The following is a 17,495-nucleotide window of genomic DNA, read 5'->3' as shown; positions in this document are numbered from 1 at the left end:
GAAGTCAAGGAGGAAATTAAAGAGTATATGGAAACCAATGAAAATTATAACACCACAGCCCAAAACCTCTAGGACACACCAAAGGTGGTCCTAAGAGGGAAGTGTATAGCAATCCAGGCCTTCCTAAAGAAGGAAGAAAGGTCTCAGATAAATAACCGAACAATACATCTTAAAGAGCTGGAAAAAGAACAGCAAATAAAGCCCAAAACTAGCAGAAGATAGGAAATAATAAAGATCAGAGCAGAAATCAATGCTATTGAAATAAAAAAAAAACAACAACAGTAGAACAGATCAATGAAACCAGGAGCTGATTCTTTGAAAGAATTAAGAAAACTTATAAACCCTAGCCAGTTTGATAAAAAAGAAAAAGGAAAGGAAAAAGACCCAAATAAATAAAATCAAGAATGAAAGAGGAGAGATCACAACCAACACTACAGAAATACAAACAATAATAAGAGAATGTTATGAACAATTATATGCCAATAAATTGGGCAATCTGGAAGAAATGGGACAATTCCTAGAAACATATAAACTACCAAAACTGAAACCGGAAGAAATAGAAAATTTGAACAGACTCATAACCAGCAAAGAAATTGAATTAGTAATCAAAAATCTCCCAAAAAACAAGAGTCCAGGCCAGATAGATTCCCAAGGGAAAACTTTTTTTTTTTTTAGTTTATTTTTTGAGAGAGAGAGGGAGAGAGAGTGGGAGTGGGGGAGGTAAAAAGGGACAGCAAGAATCCCAAGCAGGCTTCACACTGTCAGTGCAGAGCTTGATGTGGAGCTCGAATTCATGAACCATGAGATCATGACCTGAGCCAAAATGAAAAGTCAGACGCTTAACCAACTGAGCCACTCAGGTGTATCATACCACACATTTAAAAAAGAGTCAACGCCTATTATTTTGAAGCTGTTCCAAAATATAGAAATGGAAGGAAAGGAAGGAAAACTTCCAAACTCACTCTATGAGGCCAGCATACCTTGATTCCAAAACCAGACAAAGACCCCACTAAAAAATAGAACTACAGACCAATTTCCCTAATGAATATGGATGCAAAAATTCTCAACAAGATACTAGCCAACCGGATCCAATGATACATTAAAAGAATTATTCACTATGACCAAGTGGGATTTATACGTGGGATGCAGGGCTGGTTCAATATCCACAAATCAATGTGGTATATCAAATTAATAAGAAAAAGCACAAGAACCACAGGATCGTCTCAACAGATGCAGAGAAAGCATTTGACAAAATATAGCATCTTTTCTTATTAAAAACCCTCAAGAAAGTAGGGATAGAAGGATCATACCTCGAGACCAAAAAACCACATAGAAAGACCCACTGCTAATATCATTCTCAATGGGGAAAAACTGAGAACTTTTGCCCTAAGGTCAGAAACACAACAGGGATGTCCACTCTCACCACTGTTATTCAACACAGTATTGGAAGACCTAGCCTCAGCAATCAGACAACACAAAGTCATATAAGGAACTTTAATTGGCAAGGAGGAAATCAAACTTTCACTCTTCGCAGATGACATGATACTCTATAAGGAAAACCCAAAATATTCCACCAAAAATCTGCTAGAACTGATCCATGAATTCAGCAAAGTCACAAGATATAAAATCAATGCACAAAAATCAGTTTCATTTCTATACCCCAATTATGAAGCAACAGAAAGAGAATCAAGGAATCGATCCCATTTATAATTGGACCAAAAACCCTAAAATACCTAGGAATAAACCCAACCAAAGAGATGAAAAATCTATACACTGAACACTACAGAAAGTTTATGAAAGAAATTGGAGAAGGCAAAAAAAAATTGAAAAACATTCTATGCTCCTGGATTGGAAGGACAAATATTGTTAATATGTCAATACTACCCAAAGCACTCTACATATGCAATGCACTCCCTATCAGAATAACTCCACATTCTTCACAGAGCTGGAACAAACAATCCTAAAATTTGTATGGAACCAGAAAAGACCCCGAATAGCCAAAGCAATCTTGAAAAAGAAAACCGAAGCTGGAGGCATCACAATCCAGGACTTCAAGATGAATTAAAAGTTGTAATCATCAAGACAGTATGGTACGGGCACAAAAACAGACACTCAATGGAACAAAATAGAGAACTCAGAAATTGACCCACAAACGTATGGCCAACTAATCTTTGACAAAGCAGGAAAGAATATCCAATGGAATAAAGACAGTCTCTTCAGCAAATAGTGCTGGGAAAACTGGCCAGTGACATGCAGAAAAATGAACCTGGACCACTTTTTTACACCATACACAAAAACAAACTCAAAATGGATGAAAGACCTAAATGTAAGACAGGAAGCCATCAAAATCCTAGAGGAGAAAGCAGGTAAAAACCTCCGTGACCTCGGCCGCAGCAACTTCTTACTGAACATGTCTCTGGAAGCAAGAAAAACAAAAGCAGAAATGAACTATTGTGACCTCATCAAGATAAAAAGGTTCTGCACAGAGAAGAAAACAATCAGAAAAACTAAACAGCAACAAACGGAATGGGAGAAGATATTTGCAAATGACATATCAGATAAAAGTTTAGTATCCAAAATCTATACAGAACTTCTCAAACTGAACACCCAAAAAACAAATAATCCAATGAAGAAATGGGCAAAAGACATGACTAGACACTTCTCCAAAGACATCCAGGTGGCTAACAGACACATGAAAAAAATGCTCGACATCCCTCATCATCAGGGAAATACAAATCAAAACCACAATAAGATACCACCTCACACCAGGCAGAATGGCTAACATTAACAACTCAGGTAACAACAGATGTTGGTGAGGATGTGGAGAAAGAGGAACACTTTTGCACTGCTGGTGGGAATGCAAACTGGTGCAGCCACTCTGGAAAACAGTGCGAAGTTTCCTCAAAAAATTAAAAATAGAACTACCCTATGACCCAGCAATTGCACTACTAGGTATTTATCCAAGGGATACAGGTGTGCTGTTTCAAAGGGGCACATGCACCCCAATGTTTATAAAAGCACTATCCACAATAGCCAAAGTATGGAAAGAGCCCAAATGTCCATTGACAGATGAATGGATAAAGAAGATGTGGTATATATATACAATGGAGTATTACTCGCCAATCAAAAAGAATGAAATCTTGTCATTTGCAACAACATGGATGGAACTAGAGGGTATTATGCTAAGCAAAATTAGTCAGAGAAAGACAAATATCATATGACTTCACTTATATATGAAATTTAAGATACAAAACAGATGAACCATAAGGGAAGGGAAGCAAGAATAATATAAAACAGGGAGGGGGACAAAACATTAGATACTTAAATATAAAGAACAAACTGAGGGTGCTGTAGGAGTTGTGGATAGGGACATGGGCTAAATGGGCAGGGGGCATTAAGAAAGACACTCGTTGGGATGAGCCCTGGGTGTTATTCATAGGGGATGAATCACTGGATTCTACACCTGAAATCATTATTGCATTACATGTTAACTAACTTGGATGTAAAATTAAAAAAGAAATGAATCAATCAATCAATCAATCAATAATAAATAAATAAAATGAATACTTCAATTTGTCATAAAACTTTAAATATAATCTCACAATTTTTCTCATTCCAGGAACATGTAATTTCTTAAGTGAAATTACTAACATACTTGTCATGCTTAATTCCAGAATTGTGTATAGCTACACTAATACAGTAGCCACTAGGTGTATGTCTATCAAGCACCTGAAATGTGATATAAGTGTAAAATATACCATAGACTTCAAAGACTTAGTACAAAACAAGGTATGTATAATATCTCATTAATAATTTTTATAGGTGGTAATGACAGTATTTTGGATATACTTGGTTAGAACATATTATTAAAATAATTTCACATTTTTTAATGTGGCTAATAGAAAATTTTGAATTACATGTGTGGTTCACAATTATATTTCTATTGGACAGTGCTGATCTATGTAATGCAATTAAATAAGTGGATAAAGATTGTCTTGGGGCGCTTGGGTGACTCAGTTGGTTGGGCGACCGACTTTGGCTCAGGTCATGATCTCACAGTTTGTGAGTTCGAGCCCTGCATCGGGCTCTGTGCTGACAGCTCAGAGCCTGGAGCCTACTTCAGATTCTATGTCTCCCCCTCTCTCTACCCCTCCCCTGCTCACACTCTGTGTCTCTCTGTCTCTCAATAATAAATAAACATTAAAAAAAAATTTTTTTTTAAAGATTGTCTTAACACTTCATACATACATTACTGAAAGTTTTTTGGGTTTTTTTTTTTTTTTACAAAGATCATGCTGTAGGCCACTTTGTGCCTTCCATACTGGCAAACTATTGCTGGCACATCTTTGATATTTAAAAAGTACTTCTTAACTGTTAAAAAAAAATTAAAAAGAAAGAAATGGTCTATCATACAATTACCATCCCTTTCTGATAGCATCCTATCTAGAGCAAACTCCACTTCCTTAGACCCTCCCTCAAATTACCCAGCTGAAGTGTATATCTTATAATAGATACATTCTAACGCTCCCTTACAGGGGCAGTCAGTGGTTTCCCCAAGGTATGTGTTCACCTTTACTGCAACTTATTCAACTACAGGGGTGTTCCTAGTGGTCTAGGCTGGACAATATTGACATTTCCATAAAGAGACATAAATACATAGCCTTTCAACAAAACTTGTGCCTCTGACTAAATCTGAGGTCTGGAAATGTATACTGTGTTTCCTTTATTAAATGTTTCCTTTTATTTCGAAAAAGTGGGAAAATATTATCATTTATAATGGTTACATTGTGCCTTGGTGCAAAACATATCAAATGGTTGGCAAAATGAATTTTTGAAATGAGTCTTATTTACTCATGACTCATTGGTGGATTAAATCCATATATGTGACTGATTAATCTCCTTCCTGAATGAAAATTTTAACTAATAGTTTATTATATGCTTAGAAATTGACTTAGTGATTAATCTGTGAATCTTCTTGAGGTACATGACATTGATAAATAAAGTTAGTGAACACTGAAAAAAAAAGAAAGGAGCTACAAAGGAAAGTTAAGAATATCTTGTCTTAGTTCTGGTGGGTGGTTTAAACAACAAATACTTATTTCTCACAGTTCTGGATCTCCAAGACCGAAGTGCCTTCAGATTCAGTGTCTGACAGAAGCCTGCTTATTGGTTTGTGGACAGCCATATTCTTTTTATGTCCTCACATGGCTTTTCCTTGGTATGTGCATGTGGAGAAAGAGAGCTCTCTCTTGTATCTTCCTCTTTTTATAAGGGCATTAGGCCCATCATGAGGGACTACTCTTCGAACTAATCTAACCCTACTTAGCTCCTAAAGGCCCCACCTCCAAATGTCATCATGTTAGGGATTAGGATTTCAACCTATGATTTGGGAGAGACATAAACATTCAGGCCATACCATAGCTCATAAAACATAAACAAAAAGACAAATCAATAAAAACTAAGAGATTTAAGACGTCCAGCATCCCAAACTAGGAATTGTGAATAAAGCAATAGAGAAAATACTGGGAGGAAAATTATCAAAGAAAAAAATACAAGAATTTATAATATGTATTATAGAAGGAAAGGAGTCTCCACATTAAAAAGTATAAAGGCCCAGTATAATGACAAAAAATATTCACACCAAGGACATTACTGTGAAACTTCAGAATCCAGAGGATAAAGAAAAGATCCCAGGAAGAAAGAACAAATGACGTGTGAAGAATTGAGAATAAGAATGGCATCAGACTTCTCAACAGCAATACTATCAACAAGAAGATAGTGAGGTAAGTCTTCAAAATAATCAAAGAAAATAATGTCCAATTTATAATTCTATACCCAGCCAAACTTTGATCAAGAGTAAAGGTAGAAACGTTTCCTTACATTCAAGGTCTCAAAAAATAGACCTCCTAAGCACACCTCTCAAAAAACCACTAGAGTATAAGTTCCTGAAAAACAGAAAAGTTACTATAAAAAAAAAAGGAGAATATGTGGAAGCCATAGACTGGGGACTCAGGGCAAGAGAGGTAGATAGAATCCACAATATGATAGGAGAGTAAGTCCCAAGACAGGAGTTGAGCAGCCATTTTAGATGGCAACAAGTCCAGTTAAAGCAGAAGCATAAAAGGCTCTGAGAGGGAGGTTTCCAAAAGAAAATAAAACTTCTAGATCTTCTGTCAGGTTTATGGTGTGAAAAACTGGATTGAGAGTCACTTTACAGAGCTATTGAAGGATATGAGAAGACTTAGCAAAAGATACCAGAAAGCTAAGGAAAATTAAAAAAAAAAAAAAACTATAGGAAAACCAAAAGTTGGACAAGAAAGGAAAGGCATTCATAACAATGCTTGGCTGAAAAACTGAACAATGTCACATAGTTATCAATTATGAAAATAATGAATATGAATGGTATCAAATTATGGTAAAATTATATTGGAAACATACAGGGAGATGAAATAGGTATGAGTGATGGATGATTATACCAGACATCCTCTCCTGTGTAGCAAACAACCCCAACACTTAGTGAGTTAAAGTAACTACAATTTTATTTGATTATGAGTGTGTAGGTTAACAATTTGGATCTGGCACAAATAAGCAGTTCTTCACTCATATAACTGCTGTTATCTGGGAACTCAACTAGCATAGAATATCCAGGATTGCCTCACACTCCTGTTTGAGGACTGGTGCTGGCTGCCTGCTGCCGAAAGGCCTAGGGACCTCCACTGGGACACCTCATCTGTGTTTCAGGTGGCCTATCACCCTCCAGGAGGTTAGATCCTGCTAGTTTGCCTGAGAACTTCAGGGCAGTTTTCTAAGAGGGTGAGAGCAAAGGTGCAAAGCTTCTTGAGGTCTAGGCCTATAAATCCCACAGCATCACTGCCAGCATGACTGTTGGTCAAAATAAATCATATGGCCAGCCCAGATTCAAATGGTAGGGAAACAGACCCTACCTCTTGATAGAAGGAGCTACAAAGACACAATGTTAAGGGGTGTATTCTTCTACAGACTATATGGTCAAAATACTGGTGATCTGTTTTAACTGCAAACCTGACTGCATTTTTTTGTTGCTGTTTTTCTAAAGGGTGGAGTACAAACTTCCCTCATCTTCTAGGATGGTTTGAAGGGCAAGCTCTCTTGCTACCAGGAAAAAAATACCAGTTTCGAATGATTTGGGCTTTGGGCTTCTGGGGTCTATTGTGAATGAACAGCAGGATAACTGGTTTTGGGGTCAAGGAGGTAGAACAAGAAAAGGAGAGAGGAGTATCTCTGAGAAAAATCAAAAGAGAGGTGATTTTCCCCAAACTAAATAAAGGTGAGGAGTTAGTGAATTTTGCTCCCTCCTCATCTAATTAGCCCATTACCTCTGCCCCCATCCATGATGGTACATAACCTCCAAGACAGGTGTGGCCCTCAATGCTGTATGGGGAAGTGGAGAGAAAGCCTTCATCCTTGTGTTCAGATTCAAGAGAGGAAAACTGAGCTTTCTGGAAACCTGTTCTGGGACACAGATGACACCTCTGTTACCTAGGTTGAAATACTGGGCCATAATAAAATAATCTCAGCAAAATTTGATGTGTTTTGTAAAATGTGATGCTATTGATTTGGGAAAACAAAGGCAACTTTGGCATCTATAAAACTGAACTTTTTTATTCTACCAAAATACCCATTCTTTGTTGATAGCTGGCAAAAAAAATTTCTTCTAACTGTGACCCTTCCTCAGAGACATGAACCATATCATTTTATAAATAGAGAAGAGTAAGAAAACAGCAGAAAAACACAGTAATTATTCTTATTTTTCAACCCCTTACACTCACAGCTGCATTCATCTATATTACTAACAGCAAGCAAATGTAATTGTGGATAGTGTGAGACAGAAGAAATAACTATTTAGATGCCATCTTTCTAGCCTTTCTCTGTGGACACTGACCTACCCCTCAAATGACCTTATATCTCCTGGTTCCCCTTACCCAGAAGTCTCAGGGGCAGCCTTGGCCTCTGACCCAAGCAGGCTCTGACCCCAGATCACTCTGAGGTCTTGGAAACTGTGTGTTTCCATGGCAACCAGCCACCATTAGAGAGCCTGCCTCTTTGGAAAGCATTTTATAGCTCCTTTCTGGAGGAATAGGAAAGAAAGAAAGGAAAGGAGAGGAGAAAGAGAAGCAGGAGAGAGATGACAGGGGAGAAGAGAGGAGGGGTATAGCACCAGAATGGCACTGGGGAGGAGGTGAAAACCCATTAAATAGGAACTAACACATCAAACAGCCTAAGTATGTAAACGTTTTTCACATTCAGAAAGACTTTGAGGAACCTTTCTGTTATGATTATTTTCTTTTTCTTTCTTTATTTCTTTCTCTTTTTCACCCTGAATTTCCCAGCACCCTGGCTTTTCTCGGTATGTTTTATCTACACAAAAGTTTCCCTTGGAATGTCAATCAACCAGCACTCTCAACATTTTTAACATTTAATATATAAAAATGAGCAGGGGGTCAACCACAACTGGATGAAATCACTAATCATTACAGTGCTCAAATTGCAGCCCCCTGGTGTATGGAAAATTACTTTTTGCTGTGGCTGAACGTGTGAAGGGTGCATCCAGAGCGTTCCTATGAAAAGGAAGTACAGATATTCATACCACAATCTCACCAGCAATTTTAGAAAACTGGAATGGATCTTCAAAATTTTGCAGAAATAATATACACGTACACACACACACACACACACACACACCACAAACACCACAAATACACACACATACACACACTGTGCACGCACGCGCATGCCCACACACACACACACACACACGCGCACGCGGAATTTGTCCTCCAAGCAGTTTTCCCTCTGTCTCTTAATAACACTCACTCTCCCTCTTTTTTGATTTATTGAAAGTGACACATCTTTGCTCCAAAGTTCTTTAGTTCTTTGTTTCCACTTACAAGCAATTACTTCAAAAACTGTATAAAAATTGCAATAAAATATTCTCAATTCTTGAGAATCTGTTACATCTCTTCTGAGGGAAGGTCAGAGAAAAGGGGAGTAGAAAACCATACTGGCATTCTCTTCAGAAAAATCTGTGCTAAACAGCATGAGGTGAGAAATAGGCACCTTACATGTTGTAACAGTTAATATTCGTTTCACTTGTGTCCCTTGCAATTTCCAAAGAAACTGTGAGATATTTCTCAGCTATCTTATGTTTGGTTTTAACACAGAAATCTGAAGACATCTGATTTAATGATAAAAGCAAACAATTTTGGACCAAATTAACTGGTCAGGTTATGCTCTACCTCCACACCTCTCAAAAAAAGTGTTGAAAGAAATGTAAAAGAGAAAGAGAGAGCCAGTCCTGTGTGCATCTGCCCCCACCCCCAGCCTGCACACAGCCCACCAGGGAAATCGGAAATCAGTGAATCCCACAGGGAGAGCATGTAGGGCAGTGGGAGATAAGGATGAAAAAGAGGAGGAAGGCAAGTCCTCCCAGAGTCTGAGGAGGGCAGAAATAAGAAGGGAGGGAGAGAAGGTGGGAAAGAGCTGGTAAAGACAGAGGTGAGTGAAGAAAGAAAAAGAATGGAGTTTTTGAAAGGGAGGGAAGGGGCACAGGAGAGAGGAGAAAGGGAAGGAACAAAGGGTGAAAGAGCAAGAAAGCAAATATTAGTACATGGAAACAGAAATAATCAGAGGAGAAATGATAGATGAAATTGGTAGATAACATCAAATTTCTGACACATCCACACATTCCAATAAGACGCTGCTCTCATGGAAAATGGTGGGTGTAGGAGCCTCCCTTCTGTTGGTCCCTTTGAATACTTGAGCCATGACCCCTGAGGATGATCTGATTAATGAGTGTGGCAGGACCTCATTGCATCTTAATGATTTAGGATTTTCCTTTCACTTCCTGTATGTGGTTATGGATCTTTTATCTGCTTTATCTGTGGAGCCTAATGAATTCCTGCTAAGTCTTTATAGCAGCTGTCCCTTCCACTTAAATCTTCCCCCAATCCTATTTACCAGAGTTTATAGTTCAGAGTGTCCTGTGCTAAATTGTTTGTGTTTTTACAATCATCACTAAATGCTGACTCTGGAAAGTGGTTAAGTTGCTAGAAGAAGAATCTTTGGGTAAGGAGTAAATGGAGCCTGATGGATAGGTAGTGCTCCCTTTCCTCTTCCACCTGCTCCATATGCCGGTCTGGATGTAGAGATTCAGCATGCACTGAGGGGACTTCCTAGAATTCACATTTCCCTAAGGTTTGGAGGTTAGGGACATCAGGAAATGGACTGGCAGTCCAGAAGCCTAAATTTGTCCCAGCCATGCCATGACTAAGCAGGTGAGCTTCAGCAAATCATTTGCGTCCTGAGCCATGGTTTTCTCATCTGTGTATTGGGATTAGTCTACCTCCCTCCTCCACACAGAGTTGGGAAGGGATCCTAGTATAATTGCGGAATGATAAAAAAGGGGGGTATGGTTGCTGCCGAGGTGATACTAAAATATTGAAGATAAAGAGGAACAGGTAAGCTGGAGCCAGGTAAGAGAGGCCTTGAATCTGTGCTTCCCAATTCCTCACCTATAAAGGGGGTAGCAATTATGCCAGTTCTCTTCATAAGCAGGCTGAGAGGCTCTTTAGCTCTTTGGATTAAAAAGTGCTAAGAAATCCAGGATTGTGCCCCTGCTCTAATCATCCATACCCTTCCTGCAAACCCAGTCCTTCAATATGTTATCTCCTGAATTCTCTTAGTTCTGCATATGGTCCTATCTCTGTTATGGCTAAGTAGCCCCAAGGAAATCTCTGACTCCTCCTTGTGCTTCTCATCAGAAGATATTCTGAATCGTTTTATCATGAAGTTCAGGATCCTTAGAGAATGATGTCGAACACACCTCTGTCAGACAGGTTTGCTACAAAAACACAGACCTATTAAGACAAAACAGCAACATTTGGGGAGACTGCTCTGCTTGGTGAGCTGCCTTTCCTGAGTCTGTTTCTTTCCATCGTTGCCTTCAGAGATGGTAAAGTTCTCAACTCTGGTGACCGTTTTTAGGCATTCCACCAAACAGTGCAATTTTCAGACAGGAAAGATAGCCTGATAATGTGAGTTGTAACATACTACCAAGATAATTCAAGTATCTTACCAGGTCTGTGTGTTTAGGTTCAAACTCGCTAGGTAAAATTTCAGGAACACTGGACCCCTAATATTTTGTTGCTCAATTTTTAAGTGCTAAATTTAATACAGTTTCTGGAATACAGGGGCCCACAAAAAATATCCACTGATATGGAATGAGGTATGATTGATTGAACTAATTACATAGAATAACATGCAAATACCACAAAGAATAGTAACTCATTAAACATTCTTACTGGTCCTTAATGCCTTATTGTGAAAGCAATTTTTAATGGGGGAAAAATGGAAAGGAAATAAACAACAATTATGGAGTGTGTACTATATGTTTAGTGCTGCGCTAGGCTTGTTACACATATATTTATGTAGGATTAATATGTTTAATCCTCACAATTACCCAGAAGATCATCAATACAATGCCTACTTTACATTTGAAATGAGACTGAGAGAGTTCACATGACTTGTCTACAAAGTTGGTAGAAATGGGAAAAGTTGAGTAGAGGGTAGCCAGGAAACACTGAAAAGGGCGATGAGCTGGAGCCCTATCTTATACCACTTACAAAAATAAATTAAAGACTTAAATATAAAACATGAAACTGTAAAACTACTGGAAAAAAATTAAAAAGCTCCTTAATTCATTCTCAGCAATGATTTTTTGGATATGACACCAAAAACACAAGCAACAAAAGCAAAAAATAAATAAATGGGACCACACCAAATTGAAAGCTTCTGTAAGGCAAGAGAAACAATCAGCAAAATGAAAAGGCAATCTACTGGATGGGAGAAAAAAATTGCAAATGATGTATCTCAGAAGGGGTTAATATTCATAATATATAAGGAACTCATATAACTCATAACAAATAATAACAATTTGATTTAAAACTGGGCAAGGAACTGAATAGACATTTTTCCAAAGAAGACATACAAATGGTCAACATGTACATAAAAGGGTGCTCAACGTCGCTAATCATTAGGAAATGCAAATTAAAGCTGGGAGTTATCACCTCACACCTGATAAAAAGGCTATTTTTATTTATTTTTTTAAATGAAGGGGATAGACAAGTTCTTTTTTTTTTTTTTTTTTTAAGTTTATTTATTTATTTTGAGGGGGTGGCAGAGAGAGAGGGAGAGAGAGAATTCCAAGCAGGCTCTGTGCTGTCAGCACACAGCCCATATCAGGGCTTGAACTCACAAATTGTGAGATCATGACCTGAGCTGAAATCAAGAGTTGGCTGCTTAGCTGACTGAGCCAACAAGACACCCCTAAAATGGCTATTTTTAAAAAGATACGAGAAACAAAAACACTAATTCAAAAAGATAGCTACATTCCCTTGTTAATAGCAGCTTTATAATAACTAAGACATGGAAACAATCTAAGTGTCCATCAATAAATGAATAGATAAAGAAATTGTAGTATATAAATACATATATATACGTATATATACACACACATATATATACATATATATATACACACACACATATATATACATATATATATATATACACACACACATATATATATATATACACACACATAGGAATATTATTCAGCCATAAAGAATAAGGAAATCCTGCCATTTGTAACAGAATGAATGGACATTGAAGGTATTGTGCTAAGTGAAGTAAGTCATACAGAGAAAGACAAATACTATCTGAACTCACTTACACATGGAATCCAAGAAAAACTGAATTCACAGAAACAGAGAGTTGAATGGTAGTGGTCAGGGACTGAGGAATGGATGCTGGAGTCACCAGAGCACCTTCCCAGGAATTAAAAAAGAGGGCAGTAGAAAGGGAACAATTGAAGGTAAGAAACAGAGGACACTTGGCAGCTCTTTCTAAAAGATCTACCAGATAATTTAAGGGGAAAGCTACCTTACAACACTTAAAATAGAATTTAACTTGCAATCATTTCATTTTCTACAAAACACATATTTCTAAAACTAAAGTATTCCAGCACTGAACAGTTTGATATCTTAGCTGGTGACAGAAGAGAAGCATGGCCAAAAATTCGGAAATATTCTTCTGTCAAGAGTCTTACTGTCCTGCTAGGATCTGCTATTTAATGTGTGAGTTAGTTCTGAGTATTTTATCTCATGTAAAAGTGCAGACCAGTAAGTAATGACTGATGGTGACCTGATTCAGAGGAGTCTTCAGTGAGGCATTTCTATCAAGTCTTATCAGAATTTTTAAAAGTCATGTGACTATCAGAGAGAGAATAAAAGTTGAATGAAACAGCTAATATCTGAGTGAGAAAAATGAAAAGTTTTTATTGAAGCATGAGGCTTGGAAATCTCCACTCCCCATCCTTATTTAGAGAGACAAAGACAAAATATACACATGTTCCTGTTCAAATATGGCCAATAATTTAATCGCTTTAATCTTACTGTGGAACCACAGATTACTATCTTAAATATTTGGGGCTCCAACTTTCATTAATTTAAGCCCCGTGTTTTCATTTGGACATTTACTTTTAATCAGTCTCTGCAATTGAGGCTGATTACCTTGAGTATTAGTAATAAGAATCAACTTGCTAATGACTTCTTTTCCCTCTTAAATTGCAGGATTAAGCACAGCCATTTAATCATATTCATTAGCATTTTTTTCACTGGAGAAACTAAATCAAATGCAAATACAAGAGCTCATTTTTCCATGCATATCCACACAAGCTTGTCAATAAATTTTTCTATTCTTTTCGGTCTTCCACTTTTATCTCCAGGGTCGAAAGCCACTTACTTGCTCTCCAAAATGTACTCGAAGCATCAAGTCAGATAATCATCAGGGAGAGTGAAGGCTGGAGCATTTATACCATCATAATCATCATTAATTATAGCAACAGCTGCTGTTGAACACTCATGAGCCAGGCACTGTTTACAAACTCCATATACATCTCAGATCAAATCTAAGAGGTAGGTACGCAAAGTATTTCCATTTGGCAGATAAGGAAATTGAGACTTAAAGTGGTTGAATAAGTAGCAAATATCAGAGCTCTTGTCTCTCTGACTGCAAAGATGGTGCTCTTAATCACTGGACTGCCCCCACTCACTCATAAAACACTCACATTAAGTCACAGGATCCCTAGCTGTAAGCCCTTCAGAAAGGAAATGCCCCAGGCCAAGAAGTATCTTGGACTAAATTAAGAAAGTGGATGCCATTCTAAATCCATCCATAGTCAGTTGGGCAGCAGGTGGGAATAAGGGCACCTGAGACATGATTCACATAGCATACAATTCACCCTTTTAAACTGTATAATTTTATGGGTTTTAGTATATTCAAAAAGTAATCATCACCACAATCTAATTTTAGAACATTTTCATCACCCCCAACCAAAGAAAACCCTGTACACATTAGCAGTCACTCCCTATTCCTCCCTCTATCAGCCCCCAGCAATTACTAACCTACTTTGTGTCTTTATGGATTTGCCTACTCCGATCATTTCATATAAATAGAATAAATCCACACAGGGTCTTCCGTGACTGGCTTCTCTCACTTTGCAGAGCGTTTCCAAGTTTTATCTGTTCTGTCGCATGATTCCATACCTCATTACTTTGTATTGCTACATGATATTCCATTAAATGGATATACCACATTCTGTTTATCCCCTCAACAGTTCATAGAAAGTTGAGTTATTTCCACTTCTTAGCTAGTATGAATAATGCTACTACGAACACTCATGTACAAGTTGGTGCCCAACTCTTTGGGCATTTGCATCTTTGTCCTGGCTCCACTCCTGGCCAGATAAATGGGCCTGCAATAACAGGTCTCAGGCTCCCCTAGCACTGCCTTTTTCACGCTGTACTTTTTCAAGGAAACAAGTTCACCCTCCTTGCAGATCTTTCTGCCCCCAAGCTCTTTCCAACTCTATCTAATTCTCCAAATATTTTGACACTAACTTCTACTTTTCTGGGCATTGATATTCATGGTGTTGATTCCATGCTCAAAAGCCTTGGCTAAGGCCTTGCCACTGAAGGGGTGACATCCTCATCCTGCCTCACCAGCTACACTCACTCCCTTCTATCTTTTGTCCTGGCATCTGCACCAGAAGCCCCTGCCTCTTCACACCACTCATTTCTACCTTCATCCAGTCTCTGCCCACCAGGAGTCTCCTAACACATCTCTCTACCATCACATGCCCAGCTCTTCATTCATCCAGCAAACACTGCTGGATTTCTGTTAAGTACCTAGGCATTGGAGACATCAGAAGATGAACTGGAAAAGATCCCTGGTCTTGCAGAGTCCATATCCAGATCTGAGTGCAGCAGGGAAGGAGGGGGTTGGTTGGAGAGGATGAATAGACATGTTAACAGACAATAAAGAAACAATGTAGTTATGCAGAAATGACCTATTTGTCCAGTTCTACCAGTGACTCATTCAGTCTTTACAGAGTTTTTTTTTTCTCACTCTAAATGAAATATTTGATTTTTTTGTGTGTGTACAGAGAATGCAAAAAAAAAAATGGTTATTAAGCCCCACTTGCCCCAAGCAGTGGCTGAGGCTGGAGGGTAGGATGCATTCTCGGATTGCCCTGGACAGCCACATCTGCACCCTGTCAGTATTATCAAAATTGCCATGACAATGACCCAAGGGTTCTTCCTTGGATAAACCCTGTAAACATTCAGCTGATTTCAGCCAGACCCAACTGCATGCCCTTGAGGTTTGCATGTTGTAAAAAGAAGGGGGCAGGGAGACCTGAAGCAAGAGAGAAGAGGCCAGTGGAGGCTGCTCAACCTTGTAATAATATTCAGCTTAAACATGCAGGAAACTCACTGCTTACCTCCCTTTAAACATGTTGCAGTAGAACTGTAGGAAGTTCAGAGCACACTGCAAGTGTCTCAAAGTCTCATAACTTTTCCTCACTATTGACCACAGGAGGGTACACCTGTGCAGAACAAATGAATGCATATTTAATTCCCTAAGAGTTCTTATTCGGACAGCTTGGCCTTTGCTAGATTGTGATGTCATTTAGTTTTCAGAATCCTGGCTTCTACTCACTCAAACCTCCCCTTCCCACCTTGCTCTCTGATTCAAATTGAAGATCAACTTCCCTTGTCCTACAGACGGGCCCACTGAGGCCCAGAAAATAAAGAGACTAGATACTCATCAGTTAAGATATTGTAGATGAAATGCCTTTGTCAGAAGAAGGCTGCACTAGATGGCCTCTAATTCTGTCCCAACACAAAGGCTCTACAATTCTAAGACTTGTCACAAAGGAACCCCACTATTTAGAGATAAGGCCTGGACCAGAACCCAGACCTATTCCCTGCCAGTCTAGAAGCCACTGGAGGATGAACCCCTGTTCGTCTTTGCTGATGAATACACCACCAGTTTGGATTTTTCAGCTCAGATCTTAAACATCTGTTAAGCACCATGTAAACATTATCCTCATAATTTTCACAGGAAGAGGAGGAGATGGGTGGAAGAGTGAAGGAATAGAGCAAAACATGTGAAACTCTCTTCTTGCAACTGAGATTTCCCTTCAAAGCTGAAAATACAAACACATTTTGCAAATCATGTTCCACTTTTTAATAAAAGGCAAGTGTCCTGTAAAAGGATTTTACTTTGAATTCTTATAAAGGGAACAATCTTTGTTGTAAAGTGAATGGCCACTCCTTAATATGTTAATGTAGGATATTTCAATTTTGATTAAAGTTCTATCTGTATTCTGGTGGTCATTTTACAGATACTAACACCAAGCTCCAAAATGGAGTTATGTCTAATCCAAGAATATCCTGGAACAAACTCTACACTGACATGACTCTCAAATCCCTTCCTCAACCACCCAACCTCACAGGGAACTTCATCTGATCTCTTCACCTTGCCTACGTCAAAGCCCAGAGCTCCAAGTTGGCCATAACTTGAGGTTTTTTAAGCAAGGCTTTCAAACAACCTTGTGCTGGATACTGGCATGGAAGAATAGGCCCATGTCCCTGACATACAAAGCCAATCTGAGTTCCCCTAATCCCGAAGCAATCCCCTGCCTGCTGGGTCTTATTGCTTAAAAGGAACATAAGCTCCTGTGACACTGACCTGGACAAGTGCTGTGTATTTGAGAAGACAGGGAAAAAAGACAAACAGAAAACATCTTTAAGCGCATTATCAGCCTGCTTGATTTCTGCAAACTGCTCCAGTCAGCCTGACCCCCATCTCTGCAAGAGGGACCCTTGAGACCACGGGCTGGCAAAGCATGGCTCCCTGGGAAGTCGTGAGATGCAGGAACAAACTGTTCCTTTTCTCAGAACAAGCAACCGAGCACACTCACCCTTACTGGAACAAAAAGCATTAAATTATTTTTTTCCTCCCACTTTCCTTTAATGTTACAACCACTGAATTCATGCTGTTATTGACCAGGCCACTCATTTGCCAATTAAGCACATGTGGCAGCTCTTAAAATG

The 17,495-nt window shown here is 38.6% G+C and overlaps 1 long non-coding RNA gene across 1 annotated transcript in view; it reads right to left on the bottom strand.

Moving 5' to 3' along the window:
• The window catches only part of LOC122237315, a 91,561-nt gene extending 75,553 nt beyond the window's left edge, over positions 1 to 16,008 (bottom strand). The window contains exon 1 of the long non-coding RNA XR_006215716.1: positions 15,878 to 16,008. This is a non-coding gene — a long non-coding RNA (uncharacterized LOC122237315). The remainder of the gene's footprint in view (positions 1 to 15,877) is intronic.
• Positions 16,009 to 17,495: the final 1,487 nt, after the last annotated feature.

This window comes from Panthera tigris, chromosome A3 (assembly GCF_018350195.1).
Source record: "Panthera tigris isolate Pti1 chromosome A3, P.tigris_Pti1_mat1.1, whole genome shotgun sequence".
Classification (NCBI taxonomy): domain Eukaryota; kingdom Metazoa; phylum Chordata; class Mammalia; order Carnivora; family Felidae; genus Panthera; species Panthera tigris.
The sequence above is the reverse complement of the archived record's forward strand: the minus strand, read 5'-3'. Positions and strand labels throughout refer to the sequence as shown.